Source organism: Wolffia australiana, chromosome 15 (assembly GCF_029677425.1).
Source record: "Wolffia australiana isolate 7733 chromosome 15, ASM2967742v1".
NCBI lineage: Eukaryota > Viridiplantae > Streptophyta > Magnoliopsida > Alismatales > Araceae > Wolffia > Wolffia australiana.
In genome coordinates, this window is record NC_135849.1 from 7,186,936 (window position 1) to 7,199,756 (window position 12,821).

The 12,821-nt window shown below is 35.5% G+C and overlaps 1 non-coding gene across 1 annotated transcript; it reads left to right on the forward strand.

Moving 5' to 3' along the window:
- The first annotated feature begins 10,972 nt into the window (after positions 1-10,972).
- On the forward strand, positions 10,973-11,043 carry TRNAC-GCA (transfer RNA cysteine (anticodon GCA)). Its single transcript has one exon. It is a non-coding gene; the product is annotated as a tRNA-Cys (tRNA).
- The last annotated feature ends 1,778 nt before the right edge of the window (positions 11,044-12,821 follow it).

The window sequence follows — 12,821 nt, forward strand, 5'->3', positions numbered from 1 at the left end:
GACGTACAATAATTTCTATATGTCTATTATGGATCTGTACCCCTTGGGATCGATAAACCTTTTGGATCTTATTAACCAAGGAGATCCGGCTTTGGGCGATCGTTAGCTCAGTACTAATCAAGAACCCCCAAGGTGTGGCCAGAATTCTTGATATACGTTCATTCCATGCTTTAACCCTCTTTTCCAGATTTCTTGATATTGACTCAATCGAACGCACTTCTAAAACTTGTTCCACTTTTGGAAGACCTTGCGTTATGTCACCCGATCTTGATTTTTCATATATAAATGTAACCAATGTATCTCCCTGATGAAGGGTTTCTCCATAATGACCGTGAACCGTCGCTCCTGGAGTAGCCAAATAAGGTTTAGCTGATCTTATAACTAAGTAGTCAACATCAACAATTAGAACTTGACCCGATTTTTTCTGTGATCCGTATTTAAGTAGAGATACATTTTCACAAAAAAATTGTCCAAGGCTAATAAGTGTGGCTGTTTCATCACAAAAAGCGGGATGGAAAAAATGCCAATTTAAATGAAATAAATTAAAAACTATCTTACGGGCTGGCTCAGGATTATAAATACCCTTATTTTCATCTATAATAAAAAATTTAAGTCCTTCAAAAGTCTGACTAAATTTGTTAAGTAAGAAATATTTTTTTAACAAAGTGTTATTATAAGTTATTAAATGGCAAGATGAATAAAAGTTGGCAATTTTGAATACTACTGTACCTAAAGGACCTAAACAATTCCTAATTGGAGCTACGGTATCCGCTTTAATTGATTGTTTTGTCACAGTGGTAGTGTTAGATTTCAAACCTTTGAATGGACCAATTCGAGAATAGTTCGATGATAACAAAATTTTCAAAGATTGAGATTCCTTATTTCTATTCAACAACGTACCGCCTGTTCCTTTATGTGTGGGAAATGATGGAATCTTTGTTTTAGAAAAAAAAGGATTCATATTGTTGTAATCTAATCCATTATCGCTAATCAATCCTGAACCCACCTTACTATTTCTTTTTCCGGTGTACAAAAGGGGGGAGTTACCTAACTCAATTCTTATGAAATCGCAAATTAGATCATTTGTCTTTATTTCAACAAAAGAAGCATGACTACCTTCTATAGAACTATTTTGTTCTTGGTCCCAATTCAATACTAAGCAAGTCCGAACTAATTGAATACTTGTATTAGAAATGTCTCGAATTGGCTTGCCATTTCCATAAAGGATATAATTGACAACTCTAAGTTTGATGTTATCGCCTTCCTGCAAAAGATCTTGTGGATAAATTTTGGCTAAATTGATGCCATCCGCGATTTCATATGTGACTACGGGTCGAACTGAAACAAAATACTTTTTCTTAGTAGGTGTGATCCGTTGGACATAGATCCAATTTTTCAAATGTTTGTATTCCTTGGAATCCATTTTTCCCGTTCCCGGTGGTATCAAGATGCCGCTATGCCTGGATATCTTATCTGTCTCCCCAGGAAAATGGATATCCCCAGAAAATATTTTTAGTTCTATTATTTTTTTTTTTCTCTCCACTCGAACCAATCCACCTACTCGGCTTCTTATATTTAAAGTGAGTGGTGTATCCACTCCTATAATACTATTGTTCCTGACCATTATCAACGAAGATCCTGGTAAGACATGCACTTCCTCGGGAATGAAAAAAAATCGATCTACTTTTTTTAGACTCAATTCTTTTGCTCCTCGGTATTCAATCAAATCCTCTTTTTTAAGGATTGAATCGACCTCTATAGCCCCATATTTAGTAATTCCAGAACTGTTTCTTCGGTATCGGGGATCGTCGAAATAAGCAAGAATACTATTTCTACGTAAAATACCATTTATGGGTATTTCAATCGAAACACCAAAATGGGGTAGGAGTTCTTTATCACATTCGTGATCATATTGTACTGGAATTATGAATTTATTTCTTCGCCTCTTGGCTAAAAAATCAGCATTTTGGTGCAGAATTAAAGGATATTGTTCTAAATTCGACTGACCATTGGATATGCTACGATCAGGTCTTGAATAATGACGAGTCCTCCCCTTTTTTTTACTAGAAGAATCCGAACTAAACAATGGATGTCTCGCTAGATCCTTAGTTATTGCTAGGTCAGAAATATATCTTTCTTCGAGAGAAACAGAATCAGCATTTATTTGATCTTGATCCTTGTGAAGGGAAAAAGAAACAATACTGTATCTTGACGTACCTACCGCTAATATCCATAAATGACTTGTTTTTGGTAATAGATGCACATTACCATAAGTATATTCAGGTGCATGGTAGACATCGGTACTCCAGTGCATTTCTCCTTCTGATTCTGAATAAATATGTTTTCGAACCTTCTCTTTAAAATTTAAAGTGGCTACTCCGGAACGAATCTCAGCAATCACTTGTTCTGATTCTACGTATTGATCATTTTGCACTAAAATCAAACTTTTAGCAGGAATATTTACATTATGAATAATCTCCTGACTTTCAATAATTACATACAGATCTGTTGAACATAGAAAAGCAGGATGCCCATGACGGGTACGCGTGGGATGAACTAAATCCTCGTTGAATTTGATTTTTCCATTAAAGGGAGCTCGTACATGTTCAGCAGTCCCCCCCGTGAATACTCCGCCCGTATGAAAAGTTCTTAATGTTAGTTGAGTCCCTGGTTCCCCAATTGACTGACCCGCAATAATACCTACCGCTTCTCCCAATTCGACCAGGTCACCGTGAGTGGGACTACGACCATAACATAATTGACAGATCCAAGAGGTACTCCTACAAGTAAATGGAGTTCGAATACGTATTGGTTGTGCTCGAAAACTTATGAATCGATTGACAAGTCCAATCCCAATATCTTGATTTCGGGCGGCAATGCATCGCGGCCCGATATATATATCGTCTGCTAAAACACGACCAATTAGTGTTTGGATAAAAATGCGTTCTGGCATCCCCTTTCTCGGACTTACGGAAATACTTCGAATAGTACCACAATCTGTTCTACGTACTATAATGTGTTGAACCACTTCAACAAGTCTACGTGTCAGGTAGCCAGCATCTGATGTTCGTACAGCAGTATCTACAACTCCTTTGCGGGCCCCGTAGCAAGAAATTATATATTCCGTCAAAGAGAGCCCTTCCCGTAAATTGCTTTGAATGGGTAAATCAATCATTTGTCCTTGGGGATCGGACATTAAGCCTCTCATACCTACTAATTGGTGTACCTGAGATGCATTTCCTCTAGCTCCCGAAAAGGACATTAAATAGACTGGATTAGAGGGATCAGTCATCCGAAAATTAGGATTCATTTCGTGTCTCAAATATTCGCTGGTAGCATACCATATTTCAATGGATTGACGTAATTTTTCTACCGCGTGTACATTGCCATAATGATGGTGTTTTTCCAAAATTGAACTTTGTTGTTCAGCATCTTGCACTAACCAGCCCTTAGAGGGTATTGTTAAAAGATCATCAATTCCTAATGAAATAGATGTAGCAGTGGCTTGCTGGAAACCCAGAGTTTTCACTTGATCTAGAATGTGTGATGTATAAGCCATCCCGAAGTGATCTATTAATCTGCTAATAAGTCGTTTCATGGCAGCTCCATCTATCACTTTATTGTGAAAGACCAGATCGGCCCGTTCTGCCATAAGTACCTCCCTATTCTGCTGAGTAGGATTCTACAATAGGTCTGAGTCAGTGATTCAAAAACTTCCTTTACTCAATCTTGATTCACATAAAAATTCAGGAATTATGATATCATTAAAGCTCCAATTCTCATGAGTCTCCCCTAATTACTTAGTTTAGCTAGGATACGAGTAGGCTCGATAAAATCCTTGTATCGCTTCTTCTATTTCTCGATAAAAAGAAATATGACCAACAGTGGTTCGAATGTATATAGAACTTATTTCTTTTTTGACACTTCTTACTATTAAATAGTGTCTATAAATTTCATGGTAGGTACCAAAAGATTCATATTGAACTTCCAGCGGAACTTCCCTGGATCCAATAATGACACGTTGATCTAGTCGCCAACGGAGCCACAAAGGACTATCCAAATTGATTCGTTTTCGCCGATAAGCTCCAAGTGCGTCATAGGAACTGGAAAAAAAGGGTTCCTTATCTTTCGTCGCATGAGAATTATTATTGCCAAGAGTTTGATTTTGATCGTTTTTGCAATTAGAGAAATTATAGCGATTTGCACAAATTCCTCGACGATTCCCCAGCGTTAATACATAAAGTCCAATTAGCATGTCTTGAGTTGGTACAGAAATGGGATCACCAATAGCTGGAGACAATAGATTCATATGAGAAAACATAAGTAACCGAGCCTCTGCTTGAGCTTCTAACGATAAGGGTACATGAACAGCCATTTGATCTCCATCAAAGTCTGCATTAAAACCCTTACAAACTAATGGATGTAAACATATAGCACGACCTTCCACTAAAATGGGTTGAAACGCCTGTATGCCCAATCTATGCAAGGTCGGTGCTCTATTGAGTAACACAGGATGCCCCTGCATGACTTCTTGAAGTATCTCCCATACAATGGGATCTTTTCTCGAATTTTACTTTTAGCAATCCCGATGTTGGAAGCAACGTGTTGTCTTATTAAACCACGAATTACAAATGTCTGGAAAAGTTCTATTGCTATTTCTCTAGGTAATCCACATTGATGTAAGGAAAGTGACGGACCTACAACAATGACGGAACGACCTGAATAATCGACTCGTTTACCAAGCAAAGTCTCGCGGAATCTTCCTCTTTTCCTTCAATTACATCTGAAAATGATTTGTAAACTTTATTATGCCCGTCCCTCATTGGTTGTCCACGTATACCATTATCCAGAAGTGTATCTACGGCTTCTTGTACCAATTTCTCCTGACACATTACTAATTCACCCGGTGTAGATCTACTTGTTGTTAGTAGATCAGTAAGAGTATTGTTGCGATAAATAACTCTTCTGTAGAGTTCATTAATATCCGAACTCATTAATTTACCCCCATCTATCTGAATGATAGGTCTTAACTCAGGAGGAAGAACAGGTAATAGGCACAAAACCATCCATTCTGGTTCTACATTTGTTCGAATAAAATGTTTAGCTAATTCCATGCGTCTAACCAAAAAATCCTTTCTTCTTCGAATTTTTCTATCTTCCCATTCATTTCCGGTGGACCCTTCATCTCCTAATTCTTTCCATTCTATCAATGAATTATCTGTAATAATGCGTAAATCCAAATCGGCTAATTGTTCTCTAATAGCACCTGCGCCAGTCGAGATTTCTCTATTTCGAAATGTTTCAAAGCCTTGGGTAGTAAAAAAAAGTGGGATGCTGTATTTCCAGGATTGGATTTCATATTCGAATGAACCTCGTAATCGTAAGAAAGTAGGTTTTTTAGCTATTGGCCTAGCAAAAGAAAAATCAAGATAGGTTCCTCAAGGATTCCCCCCTTCAAAATCGGACGTGAGGGTTTACTCTCATCCGGCTCAAGTAGTTAAGTCAACTAAACAAAGCGATTATTTATCATTTTTCTGGCTTTGTTTAAAAAAACCCCAAAAGAACTACTCTTTACTCAAGTTCTCAGTAAATAAAGGGAACCTATATTTGATTGATTCATTGTTCATCGGAAATGAAAATTTTCTAAATGACTTATTCAATTACGACATACTAAATGAAATCTAAAAATTTTGAGTAGTCTACTTCCTCCGAATGATGAATCTTTTTTTGAAAAGAATAGTTTTAAATTCGGAAGGGATTTACTTGTCGATATATTATATATGCTATCCGATCTTTTAGGTCCCTACTCACCTCGATGGTTAGGCCGTGATGTCCCTTGAAGCATATATGCGATGGATAAACTCCTATAACCATGCTATATTTGCTTACTTAAACTTGAACTGAACAGAAAAAGTTTTTTTGTCACGAGGTAGAACTAGCAATTCTTTTTTATCTGGTAAAGAATCGACCATAGATCAATTCCCCTTTTTTTGGAAGTATTGAATACACCCATAAATCTGAGCTTCATGTTACTCGTCCCAATAGACATGTCAAACTAGGGGCATCCCAATCAGATTCAATGGGATGACAGTTTCTCAGTTCGAATCTGTAAAATGCTAATTTCGATCAAATCACACATCGCAGTATACTAGGCCCTCTAATTCCTTAAGTGGTTTATCTAAAAGATTCGCGATATAACTAGGAAGGCGTTTTAAATACCACACATGAGTTACTGGACAGGCGAGTTTTATGTATCCCATTTGATATCTTCGTACACGAGAATCAACAAACTCGACTCCACATTGTTCACAAAATTTTGGGTCTTCCTTTTCAGCTCCGATCACTGATAATTTCCACAAGCACAAATTCCACTTTTTATAGGTCCAAATATTCTTTCACAAAACAATCCGTCTTTTTCTGGTTTATTGGTTTTGTAATGAAAAGTGTAGGGTTTTGTCACCTCTCCGACTACCTCCCCATTAGGTAGAATTTTGTTAGCCCAAGCACTTATTTGTTCAGGAGAAACTAGTCCAATTGAAGTTGTTGATGTTTATACCGGTCAATCATAGAATAGAAATTCTGATTCATTCAGATCAGATCAAGCTTCCTTCCTATTAATCTGAAATTTTTTCTCAGATACAAGAAAATGATTCAGTTCCAGAGCCAAAGATCGTAGTTCTCTAACAAGCAATCGAAAAGATTCTGGATCATCCTCAGGAGTAACTATTGTTCCTCCAATAATCGTAGTACCAAGTACTTCCTGACGAGCTCTAATATGATCTGATTTATAAGTAAGCATCTCTTGTAAAATATGAGCAACGCCAAATCCCTCTAAAGCCCAAACTTCCATTTCTCCCACTCGTTGGCCACCTTGTTTTGCCCTTCCTCTAAGGGGTTGTTGTGTAACAAGTGCATAATGTCCACTGGAACGTCCATGGATTTTATCATCAACTTGATGAATTAATTTAAGTATATAGGACCTGCCTATTAGGACAGGTTGTTCAAAAGGATCTCCAGTTCTTCCATCAAATATTTTACTTTTTCCTGGATATTCGGGTTCAAATACCCATGGATTTTTTGTTTGCTTACTTGCCTCATATAATTCTGAAAACACTAGTTTTCTTGAAGCCTCTTGCTCGTATCTCTCATCAAAAGGGGCTATTCTATAATGTCTATTTAAAAGATCTCCCGCTAAGCCGAGCGAACATTCAAATATCTGTCCAACATTCATTCGTGAGGGTACTCCTAAAGGGTTGAAGACCATATCAACCGGAGTTCCATCTTGTAAATAGGGCATGTCTTGTCTAGGCAAAATTTTAGAAATAATACCCTTATTCCCATGTCTTCCTGCTACTTTATCACCCACTTTGATTTCACGTTTCTGTGAAATATATACACGAATCATTTCTGGGTTATAACTGGAACCCCCTTTTTTCTGGATCCATCTCACATCAATTACTCGACCCCTTCCACCTATAGGTAGTTTTAGAGAAGTCTCCTTTGCAGTGGAAACCTGAATACCAAGTATGGCTCGTAATAATCTATCCTCTGGTGCATACGACGATTCATTCGCTATCTGAGGCGTTAATTTACCTACTAAAATATCACCTGTTTCCACCCAAGATCCGAGCAGCACGATGCCATTTCTGTCTAAATTGCGGAGTAAATGAGCTTCTAAATGAGGTATTTCGTTAGTAATTCTTTCAGGGCCCTGACTTGTCATATGAGTTTGAATTTCATATTTTCGGATGTGAAAAGAAGTATAAATATCGCTATAGACCAAACGCTCACTTATAAGTACCGCATCTTCAAAATTGTAGCCTTCCCATGGCATATAAGCTACTAATACATTTTTTCCCAAAGCGAGTTCGCCCCCAACGGTAGCCGCCCCGTCCGCCAAAACTTGTCCCGTTTTAACGTATTTACCCGGTTGAACCTGAGGTTTTTGGTGCATACAAGTATTTTTGTTCGAACGTTCATACATAACTAATGGAATAGTTAGAGTGTTTCCATTACCTGAGAAAACAATTTGGTGAGTATCCGTAGAAATAACTTTACCCTCATGTTCGGCTATAACTGAAACTCCAGAATCTAAAGCCGCTTGGCGTTCTAGTCCGGTTCCTACAATGCACTTCTCGGACCGAGAAAGCGGAACTGCTTGACGCTGCATATTAGAACTCATTAACGCCCTATTGGCATCATTATGCTCAATAAAAGGAATGAGAGAGGCTCCAATCGAAAAATATTGAAAGGGAAAAATGCTTCGAAGATGAACCTGTTCCCAGGCAATAGTCAGGAATTCTTGACGGTATCGAGCAGGAACAACCTGTTCTTCCTGAATACCTCGATTTAAGGCCAAAGAATTGCCTGCCGCTATCATATAATATTCATCTCTACTTGGTGATAAATAAACCATCCGTGCTTCTTTTTCTTTTGATCTCTCAGAGATTTCATAAAATGGAGTCTCTATGGATCCCCAATGACCAATCCTTACATGAATAGCTAAGGATCCAATAAGTCCAACATTAATTCCTTCGGAGGTGTCAATTGGGCAAATACGTCCATAGTGACTAGGGTTGATATCTCGTATCCGAAAACTTGCAGTTCGACCTGTCACCCCTCCAGGACCTAAATAACTCAATTTTCGACCATGAACAATTTGGGTTAATGGATTAGTTCGATCCAAAACTTGAGATAAAGGGTGTAGACCGAAAAATGATTCATAAGTGGTTGTTAATGAAGTTGAAGTTACCAAATTTTGAGGAGTTGGTATCAATTTATGCCTGATTGCTCCAGATATAGTTCCTCGAACCGCATTTTCTAAACGACCAAGAGCCAGTCCGAATTGATCCTGCAACAGATCTGCTACAGAACGAATACGTTTATTTTTCAAGTGATTCATATCGTCAAGTGTACCCATTCCAAATTTCATTCCAATCAAATGATCTGCAGCAGCCAATACATCTCGTGGTAACAAAAATGTATTGTTCTCAGGTATATCAAGATTTAATCTTTGGTTGATATTTCGCCGCCCAATTCTTCCTAATTCACATCTTTGTTGAAAAAATTTCTTTTGTAATTCCTTACACAAGGACTCAGAAAATACTGGATCCCCACCTACACAAGCAAATTGTTGATAAAACTCCAAAATAGCATTTTCTTTTGACCCGATCTTTTTTTTTTCCTTATCATTTAGGAAAGACAAGAAAATTTCAGGATAACAAACATTATCTAGAATTTCTCTTAGATTTAAACCCATAGCTGATAATAGAACGAGAATGGAGATTTTTTGTTTTCTACTTACACGGGCCCAGATCCTTGCTTTTCTATCAATTTCTAATTCTAATCTGCCTCCCCAATCTGATATTATGGTGCTGGTATAGACCGAGATGCCGTTATGGTCCAATTCAGAACGGTAATAAATACCAGGACTTTGCAATATTTGATTAATTACAATTCTGTAAATTCCATTTACGATAAAGGTTCCGAGGGAATTCATTATAGGAATGTTTCCAATAAATACTGTTTGTTCTTTCATATCTCTATTGGTTTTCCAAATTAATCCCGCAAGGACATATAATTCAGACGAATATGTGAGTGATTCATACACAGCATCTCTTTCTTTTCTCAAGGGTTCTGCCAATTGATATGTTTCCACAAATAATTTAAATTCAATTTCTTGATCTGTATCTTCAATTTTTGGAAACTTATTAAATTCTTCCATTAAACCCTGATTAATAAACCTACAAAATCCCTCAAATTGTATCTGACTAAATCCAGGTATTGTGAACATTCCCTCATTTCCATCGCGGAGCATTTTAATCTTAAGTTTCCTGTTTATCGAAAAATCCCATTATTAGTTCGCCTCTTCATCGATCCATATGGATCGCTCTAGCAATGATGGAATATATATTCTGTTTACTGAATTACATAAAATTTTAGACAACTCCATATATGTATTTCCGACATATCAACGGATCTGAGAAAAAGAGGTTGAATAAAAAGAAAATAAAGAGAATTTTCGGCGCAAATTTGACTCGAATTTGCGAAAGATACAAATGGAAATAAATTGATAAATTCCTGGAAAATCTTCTGCCGCTTTGTAAACTTAACTTAGGGAGTCTTGTATAGACTATCCAAATTTATCCAATTTCGACTTATTATTTATGATATTATGATGAGATTGGGTACCAAAAAAGGGAGTTAATTGGCTTTCACGTAATGCGAGAAAGCCATATTATAATAATAGGGAGGAGTAAAGAGTTTTTTGAACATGACATACTCAACAAATGATTAGAAGCTTCTTTTGTAGAATTCGAATTCATACAATACAATTAAAATACATAAGACGTTTTTCTTGTATTTATGAATTAAGTACAGTGAGCTAGTCGTAAATTTGATCTGTTATGATAGTTCTACTCAGGGCAACACAGGTTGTGCCATATCATAAATTTTCTAGTTAAGGAAAAATTAAAGCACCATAATTCTAATATTTCTAGAAATATACAAAGAAGATACCCGCTCGCTCTGTATCTATTACTTGTGTTCTGGGGTTTATATTTATATATGTACTTAATATACATAATTAGTGTTATGAGTCAAAATCACAATTGAAAAAGGGATTTATGTATATTCTATAGTCTATTACTTATATTATATATATAAATAAAATATTTTTTGAGTTTAGTACTTAATACTAATTTATATATGTAATAATATAAAATGAGTAGTAATTTCTTCATTTTTTAAGATTTTATTGAAAATGGTATTGATATTTTTAGAATTATATTATATAATAGAGTTTACTTGAGTTTATCTCCAGTAATATTCTACTGGGATAATATTGATACTTAGTGAGACTTTTTTCTCATCAAAAAAAAAGAAGCTAATCTCTATTTATAATAAATACTAATAGACAATTTATATTTCTAATATAAATAGCATTTATATCTAGCGTTTATTCTTTTTATTTGGCGACATGGCCAAGTGGTAAGGCGGGGGACTGCAAATCCTTTATCCCCAGTTCAAATCTGGGTGTCGCCTGATCAAGAAAAAATCGCGATTTCTTAGACTATCCTGCTGGTCTAAACCTAATTCTTCGTAAAGAGAAACAGACAGAGCGAAAGGTTTAGGCCTTTTTTTTTTTTAATACTTAATTCTAAGTAACCATCGGTTCTCAAAAAGCAAAGCCTGTAATTCTTCAAACTAGGTAGTTTTCAGTATGTTACGAACAAACCAAACTTGATAAGTAACTAACAAACAGAAAAAAAAATATTAAGAGACAACTATGAGATTCATATCCACCATAGTAAGAGATAGGAAATACTATTTTAGTCATGACTGAAAGAGCAGAGTCGAAAAATAACAAAAAAGAGACTCCTTTTTTATTTTAGTTTTCGGCTTAGGTTTAATAGGAAACACTATCAAATCTTCATACTTTCATTAGTTGACTATACAATCAATATTAAGTTAAGTGAGTAAGTTTCTACTGAGTCAATTGGCTAGGCTGAGGGGAAATTGATTTCTCAGTTATGTAAGTAACTAAAAAAAGATACGTTGTCTCTAAACTGGAAAATCCTAGTGATAAATAATCACTAGTCATTCTTGATTGATTGTACCCTCTCCTCTAGAAATAGAATAAAGGTTCAATTTTGACATTATAGGAGATTGGAAAACAACAAGACTATAAGAACGCATCATATTTCAAATTGTTTCACAGAATGATAATAGGTTTAGATAAAATAGAATTATGAAATAGCAATTTATATACCTTACCTTGCTGGTGAGGTAGTTATATCTCTGTTTTTATTTTGTTGCTTATAAAAGTGAACAAAAATGTAAGTCTTACTATTCCTCTATCTTTATCTTAGGATAAAAGCCTTGGCTTGATATTTAGAAAGTATGTCTATCTTATTTGTGTCTAATCTTTATTGAATTCATATAACAGAAATGTTCTAACTATAGGAACTTGTTACAAATCTATTTATTGGATGATCAATAGGGGTAAGTCATAATTCCATTTTGACTCTGCCCCATTGATTCTACTATGATTAGTAATCAATAATGGAATAATTCTTTCATATGATAAGGATAGGAGATATATCACATGGATATAGTAAGTCTCGCTTGGGCTGCTTTAATGGTAGTCTTTACATTTTCTCTTTCACTAGTAGTCTGGGGTAGGAGTGGACTTTAGAGGTACTTTTTATTGAGTCATAAAATTGTATCAGCTGTTTAATGTTTTACGACCTGTTTGTTTGAAATCAAGATGTCTATGCTTTCAAATTCTGCTACAGTGAAATAGCAATAATAAACTACAATACACTAATAAACACTAACCATTTGAGCAGAAAATGAAATAACTAAATTCTCTAGGTGTATTTGTAAAAAAGGCAACGGAATATATTTATATTAATAAGATTTTTCATGATAGGCTTTTTTTCAACCAAGTTGTTACTATATCTATTTTTTTCTATTTTTTGATTTGTTGAACAGGTTCTTACGGCTATTATAATAACTAAGAACCAAGCCAACGTTCTTTTTTGCTTTATGTGATTTCTTCTTTGTTTACTTTTACTCTTCTGAGATAAATTTGTTCTGTTATTACTATTTTAATACATACTTTCTACTCAAGCTTGTAGTAGTGAACACAGCCACCAGGGATAAAACTTTTTGTGTTGAGCGATCTACGTCTCATAATTTAACATTTAAAATTTCTAGAAATTTTCTTTATTTAGGCTTTATCAACAAATCTCAAAATCTGATGTAATGTCATGTTTAAGTATGACTTAACAAATGGGCCAATTGACTCCTCTTTACAG